Genomic DNA, 5,993 nt, shown 5'->3' with positions numbered 1-5,993 from the left:
TTGTAAGGTAACAATGTACCCGTGCCTTTATTTATGGGAGCGTGTAAACGCTCCTTTACAAATGCACTACATTGACATCAATAGATGTCGCTAACTAATCATTAATGATAACATAATCAAGTGTCATTTCCACTTCCTAGTCGTAGTCCTAATCATGGCTGTATAAAAGGAGGATCCCTTGAGTTTAGAAGACACTTCTATCCTGTCATTTGATGACCGAAAACCTGAATCCAGACCTGAAACTGATAATCATTCATCCGATTTCCCGTTTGCATTCGATACCGTTTCCGTTCCGCTTATATCCTTAACCCACCTGTCCCTGCACCCTTAACCTCGCCATTCATTAGAAATCATCCAGTCCTTGAAAGACGAACCCTCAAACACCCGGAAGTTCGATACCTGTGGGGCCTGTGACCCGCATGTAGCCAGCTCCCGCTTGCTTGATTTAGTCGTAAGGTTGTGAACGTTAAGCGGAGGTAGTGGCCGTGTCACATCTTGCTTTTCGTTACCATACTATCACCAGTCCCTTAGATACGAGGCGAGTCAAAGTACGGGAACTGGGAACTGTGGGGCCTTCGACCTGCATTCCTCCAGTTTGCGACCGTTGATTCTGCTTCAACCTCGAGCGTGGTGTACGGGGGTAGTGGCCGTGTCACATCCTGTGTACCACCTCTAGCATAAGTACCATACCGCACTGACGGGCCGAGTATTCGGAAGTGCTGGTGTCATTCACCTGAAATAGAACCCGGCGGCACCAATCATTCGCACCCCGATTCATCGATAGCTTACCAACTCCCGGATAAAAATCCGCTAATCGATAAACTTACAGCTACCGCCAAATTAGAGTACCGCTGAGCCGAGGCGATCAGCTCCGACATCTCGACACCTGAGATCGCCGCCATTGCCCTTTTACCGCAACCCGAGGCAACGGCATAGCCGACTGCAGAATACTACCGTATCGACACCAGGGATACCAACTAAATAATAATTCTGTATTCTGTGGTGTAGATACACGGTGTCCAAAAATAAAAGGAAACTGGTGTGTAAATAAGTTTTATTTAGAAACCCTGGGGCACGACTGCAGCTACCCGCGTGCCCACCGAAAAACCCTTACTTTATATAATATATATATATATATATTATATATATATATGGATGCAATTCGTTGCGAAAACGGTTTTTTTAAATAAATGATAGTCTATCGTATGTTCTTTACATTCTAAACTATAATTTTCTAACTTTTTATCGTCACAGTTTGGTTAACGATTTTAAATAAAAAGGACGTTATAACGATAATTCTTCACGAGTTCGTCAAGTGTCAAAATTGCTCGTCACGAAGTGTTACTAGGGAATGCACTGTGTTTTTGTTACAGAAAACATACCGGCGATGTACAGTTAACATAACAAACATATATATTTCATTTATTGATTTTCATGCTCCACAACAGATAACATACGTTTGATCTTTCATTGAAATGTAGCAGGTATGAAAATGTAACTATTGTGACATACCAGCTATGTAAACGTAACGGACGTGTAAATTGGGAGAGGCGGTGCCGAAAGAAGTGCGAACTCTTGGTGTAATAAATGATGAATTATTAATTTCATTGGTTTATGCCCGTAAACCATTGTGGGATTTCCGCACTCCAGTGCAGGAACCGCATTCTATGAAGCTAAAAAAATTGTGGGATGAAGTGACGCCATTATTGAACAATTTAGATGCTGTCAAAAAAAGATGGAGGCAACTGAGAGATGATTTCATGCAGGCAAAGAAAAAAGCTAAAACGAACATTCCCAGTGGTCCTGCAGCAGCCGACTTGCCTCCAAGACCTACATTACGAACTTTTGAAATTCCTTGATGATGATGATAATACCGTAACCGTATCTAATATCAACGTGGGGCCTAGCACATCTGGGAGTGAAAGTGATGTAGGCAAACTGTTGCTGGTATAATTTTTCTTGTAGTCTGCCGTCCTAAAATCAAACGCCGTATCTACAAAAAAATCGGAAATTGAGTTTTTAGCACTACTACATTTAAAGCAGTTAATTTAGGTGCTTGCCAAAGCAAAAAACCGTATCGGCATGGTTTATGCTGAAATTCAACTTCTAAAATAGCCGTATCTACAAAAAGGCCTGACTTTCCTAAGAGCAAATGTATCTGCATCGTGCCAAGCTGAAATGCCGTATCTCCTTGACAAGGATACACTTAGGATATGTTACATACCGCGCTTTCGGTTGGGAAACGGGGTGCGCAATTTTTCTCCAATGCTAGTAAGAGATTTGCGTTCGGTGTCTGTGTTGTGTTGCTCTGTGAATATAATATATAAGTTAAATTATTAATTACCATTCATGTTTATTATGTGATTATTATTTTCTGTCATGGTAAGTGCTTACATTGTATCCCCCGGAATGTAAAAAGGTTCTTGTTATGTATTTGGCGGCATTTCTAAATAAACAACCATGTCTAATAGAACAAGAAAAATTGTATCTTTAGTTCCCACAACCCTTGAACTTGCCAATACCGTCTCAGAACCAGTAGAATGGGACAATGTTCATGTTGTACAGGAACTTGACGATCCTGATTTCTTGAACAACCCGTCAACTACGTTAACTCCTCTAACGAACATTGAACCCCCTACCCAAAAAGACAAATTTCTTAAAGTGGACTCCTCATGTAAAATTACGAATAATGAGGTATTATTCACTAGAAGATCCAGGACGTATTATATTGTTGCCACCTAATGTCGACCCTGATATGGCTTCCCAGGAAAATTTACTTGAAAATCGACACAATGCTGATGGGATTCCAGAGAACATTCAAGATGAAGGGAATGTAGGAGTTGAGGAAGAAGTAGTAGCAGGTGTATCTCCCCAGCCTTGTGGCTCAAATGAAGTTGAAAAAAATGAAGAAACAGTTGCTAATAAAGGTTTCACCAAGAAAGGAAATCCTCGAAAAAGGAGAAAAATCGATCCAGACACAAAAGAGCAAGAAAGAAGTGAGAAGAAAAGGAAACTGATAGATATTATTCGCCTAAACAAGTAGACGCTAAGGTCTAATGATCAATCATAGATTCAAAATCGATTACCTATAGTATAAAGTACATTATTTGAGAAAACTCCGTATAAGTTTTATTCAGCAGTCCAAAAACCGAACCAGTCATTTGAACAATTTGTGACGGAAATAAAAACACTTAACAAGACGTGTGGCTTCAGTGATTAAGATATGATTAAAGATCGGTTGGTAATTGGTAAGAGAAGAGAGCATCAAGGAAAAGTACTTACGAGAACCGGAACTTATGTTGGCAAAAGCGATTGAATTTTACAAGAGACGAGCAAGTCACGGTTGCAGAGTATGGGAAAAGATAAGTAACAAGAAGTCGATGCCGTTAGAACAGGATTCAAACAAAAAGGTGTAATAATAATAATATAATAATAATAATTTATTGCCATAAGTTTTACATTTTTTAAACATTAGCATTGTCAAAGTAGGAGAGAAAAAATAAAGATTGGTAATTTTAACAATAATTTATACGAAGTGTGCGTTGTATAGAGTTAATCCGAGGGGTAATGCGCAGGGGAAATCTCTGTAGACTACACCTTTTTCAAGTGTAATTCAGATTAGTCAATTGAATTTCAGAAAGTGTTAAGTGTAATTCAGAATAGTAAATTGAATTTGAGAAATTATCACATGCAATTCAGGATAGTCATTTTAATTTCAGAAAGCGTAAATTGTAATTAAGATTAGTAACTTGTATTTCAGGACATCATCCAACAATATGGAAGTTCATTGACCAGATCAGAAAACTACAAAAAATTATCGATGCGGATTATGAAAGGTTCATCGCAGGGTTCGAGGGAAATAGGAAAAGACGAAAATATGAAGAAGCCGATCAAAGAATCCTCAACAAGGTTAGGGAATACCGCCGCGAAAAAGACATCGACTACCTGAGGGGAATTTCTCATAATTACAATACCTATGGGCTGATGTAAAATTATTCATAATATATTCATTTATATATGTATACAGGGTGTTTCTTTATATTTACTATGGGGATCTCGTAAACCGTAAAAGATACAAGGTCCCTTAAATGGATAAAGAGTTTTTTATGCTGATTATTTTTCCCTTTTAAAGTATCTTGTAGGTCTCGTCAATATCATTAATATAATAGTATATAAATAATTATATACATATATTAATAACGCCTTTTGGAATAACGGCTTCAGTTTTAGTCCTTTTTTGGCCGTTTCGTTCCAATGTGCGTCTGCCGGATCGTTGGAAGCGCCGGAAAGTCCTGGCGCCATAAAGTCGCATAGCCGGAAAGTACCGGCGCCGAAACGCGCGGTGTCGGAAAGCGCGGCGCCGGAAAATCCTGGCGCCGGAACGTCCGTGTCCGATTTCAATGGTGGAAGTTTGACAAATGTCATTGAATAATCGCATTGAATTGTCACTTATAATATCACAAGAGCTTAAATTATTTCCGGAAATTTTTTCGAGGGCACGAATATTTGGTAAATTATCCCGAGTCGCGAAGCTGACTGAGCTGGCATGGAGAGGAGGGGAAGGATATTCTGCGTGTATCCAATACTTCAAAGAAGGAACTGATAATTTCGGAAACCCAAAAGGTCGAATAGAATATAATCCAATATTCTCCAAAACCACACAAGATGGTTCTAAAAAACTGTCGGATAGTAAATGGTTGATTACAAATTTCGACAATCCACAAATGTGTCCGGTTCGTTTGTTTTAGAAGTTGATGGAAAAAAGGGGAAATCATGGAAAAAAGGAGAAATCTTATTCAGACCGACAGATTATTTTTAACACCAAACCCGTACTGGAGTCAACCCAATTCGAAAGGATGGTACAAGAATAGCCCAGTTGGTAAGAACATTGTATCTTCATGGTTTAAATCAGCAGCCTCTGATATAGGAATTGACACTAAAGGCCAGTATGACACGACGCTAAATTTTATACAAAATTTTAGACAAAACTTTTGACAAATTATTTAGTGTCGATGCAAACACAATTTCTCGCTAGTTTGTGTGAAATTTTGTACAAAATTTTTTGTGTAAAAATTTTTTTAAAACTTGTTCTAAAAATTCGGTTATTTTATACGAAATCTGCGCGCTAGTGAGCGCAATGCGATGATAGCCATGAACGAATTGTGAAATGTGTGGTTATGTTTATTTGTTTACCTGGTGTTGAAGATTTGCTGGTGCTTTCCATAGAGTTGTCTCTGGTGCTTGCTTTCGTTAGCAAGTGTGGTATGCAATCATGTCGTGGTCACACGACCAAGTAGAAACTTTAGTTGATAATTATCAAACGATGGCCCTGTTTGTATATGACCAAGAGTGCAGAATATAAAAACAAACATGCTAGAGCATGTGCTATGCAAGCCATTTGAAAAGGCGTTAAAGAAGTGTTCGCCAAAATGTTAACAGCCACGAAATAAATTGAAGCTACAAGGTCTGAGGACCAACTTCTTCAATGAACACAAAAAAGTGCAAGCGTCCAAATGTAGTGGAGCAGGCGATGATGCTGTAAGTAAACAATTTACAGAATACAAATAGGTGTCTTAATAAAAGTCTGGGAAAATGTACTTGTACGACATCAATGTTATGCAGGTCATACGTTTGTAATTATCCTTGACCAGATTTTTCTTCGGCAACGCGACAGTTACCGTTACTGAAATTAAAAGTAAGTGTTAGGAAATGCAATAACAGACACTTATGCAACTCATAGTACTTGTAATGTTTAATGTGGTGACTGTTTTAAGGGGTTTAGATGTCCATGCTTTTCATTTAATATGTATGCATGCGCACATATAAAAACAGCTGATTTATTAGGTGTGTATGAAATGTAATGTAGGTCAACGTGCAAGTGAATATTAAGTTTATGTGTAATCTAAATACATGTTTATTTTTGTATCACCTTTCTTAAATAAACTGTTTGAAATACGCTGCGATCAATCAATAATTAATTCTTTTTGTTGTAA

At 38.2% G+C, this 5,993-nt stretch overlaps 1 long non-coding RNA gene across 1 annotated transcript; it reads right to left on the bottom strand.

The window, feature by feature from the left end:
- Positions 1–3: 3 nt before the first annotated feature.
- On the bottom strand, positions 4–1,057 carry LOC116158568. Its single transcript, XR_004142761.1, has 2 exons — positions 790–1,057; positions 4–733 (listed from the first exon to the last, which is right to left on the bottom strand). It is a non-coding gene; the product is annotated as an uncharacterized LOC116158568 (long non-coding RNA).
- Positions 1,058–5,993: the final 4,936 nt, after the last annotated feature.

The sequence above is a fragment of the Photinus pyralis genome, unplaced genomic scaffold, assembly GCF_008802855.1.
Source record: "Photinus pyralis isolate 1611_PpyrPB1 unplaced genomic scaffold, Ppyr1.3 Ppyr1.4_LG1, whole genome shotgun sequence".
Classification (NCBI taxonomy): domain Eukaryota; kingdom Metazoa; phylum Arthropoda; class Insecta; order Coleoptera; family Lampyridae; genus Photinus; species Photinus pyralis.
The sequence above is the reverse complement of the archived record's forward strand: the minus strand, read 5'-3'. Positions and strand labels throughout refer to the sequence as shown.